Source organism: Galendromus occidentalis, unplaced genomic scaffold, assembly GCF_000255335.2.
Source record: "Galendromus occidentalis unplaced genomic scaffold, Mocc_1.1 scf7180000077438, whole genome shotgun sequence".
Lineage (NCBI taxonomy): Eukaryota > Metazoa > Arthropoda > Arachnida > Mesostigmata > Phytoseiidae > Galendromus > Galendromus occidentalis.
Genome location: NW_003805426.1, coordinates 422,296 through 423,954, shown reverse-complemented (window position 1 = coordinate 423,954; position 1,659 = coordinate 422,296).

Here is a 1,659-nt window from a genome sequence, read left to right as displayed (position 1 = left end):
TCACTTATCATGTACATACTGAGGTATCAAACGTCCTGGAATAAAGATATTCGATGAACCAGAAGGCAGTCCCTATCCGTTAGGCACCCATCATTCAAGTCGTGGAGCATTCGTCTCTCTCAAATCTGCATGCATAAAGTTGGTGGGATATTTCAATGAACAACGTCCTCAAGACCTCAAATATCGTCTCCGCGGGCGAGCTGGAGGCCGGAAACCCTTTCCGAGTCTCAGGCCTCATTCGGGAAACGGAACTCTATCGAAAAAACCATCGAAATAATTTTGTCCACCTAGGAATTGATTTTTGACCACTGTGCGCCGTTTAGCTCAAGCTGAGTGTTGCCGCTCGAAAGATCCGATCTCTCCGATAGGGATGAGGATCTTGCCCACCAACTCGGCTGAAGTTGAGGACAGGACTCATTGCAGAACTCTCCAACTTGGGATCGCTACTGGGAACAATGGAAGCTCGGACATTGCTCCCGGGACTATGCAAGAAACAGTGACAGCAACCGGATATTCTCTGGAATATGCGACAACTCCATCTCGCTTGAATGATGTCTTGATGCCGGAGCCTGCTTGTAATTTGTTTACGATCTCGGCTAGCATTCGAATGCCGACATGTATATGACTAGGTGAGTCATCGTGGCCTTCTTCCTCACGATCAAGCGAGTTTATCATTCCGATGCATGATGACCACCACCAAGAAGACCACCACCGACTTCCATGAGCGAATAGTCGACTCTACACTAGTTCCATCATTCGGAGAACTTGCGGAGAGGATTTCCTAGTCAGAATGGCCGCCTACTTCAACCCCCCGATCCCGCCTGCTTTTCGGGAAGGAATCGATTCCGAACAGTACCTAATTAGATGAGTCTATCGAAACAATACGCTCATGGCTAATCTGCCACGTAATCAGAGCGGAAGATCTATGACATACAATTCGATGTTGATGCAGAGGTCCGCCCGTCCCTTCGACCGAGCGACTAATCATCCTCCACTTGCTCCAGACTGTCAGCTCGAATCCTCTTCCGAATTTTCCGTGAGTTGGCTGTAGTCGCTTCTCATGAAAATAGCGACCAAGAGGCTGTCTCTCCTGACTTCGATCAGGGTGGAATTTCGACAGGTATCCCGGAGCCCAGAGGAAGTCCAGGCCCGGGCTCATCCCCGAATGCCGTGAAAAATCATCTGACTTACGAAAGTCGCTCCGTTTATAATTTCGAAGATATTCCTGTATCGCTGCGGTGTCAAAGGAGGAAGGATCGAAAGGAGCTGACCCGTATTCTGAAGCGTACTACGGAAATCATCCCCACGCTCAGAAGGCTCAAGAACGTCAATGGATGGCCGCGTGAAACTCGATCCGTACTTTGGCGCCTATCAGCCTTGACCGAGTAGAAAAATACGAGTGTTTTCGAAAGACCATGGTTTGCAACCACTCGTCTGTATTCCGGGCTCCGCTCACACCGTGCGTGATAATTTTCGGAGCTTTTGACGGCTCAACTTGGAAGAGAGGACGGCATGGATCCGGAGATAGGCATACGATACCTCAGTAAGGACTGCGGGCTCCCTTTATCATCAGGTGCATGCAAATTCAAGTTCTTCTGGGGAGATTGGCTGGTGAAACACATCCCCGCGCGGCGACACTTGGTCGCCGCTCGCTGAGGG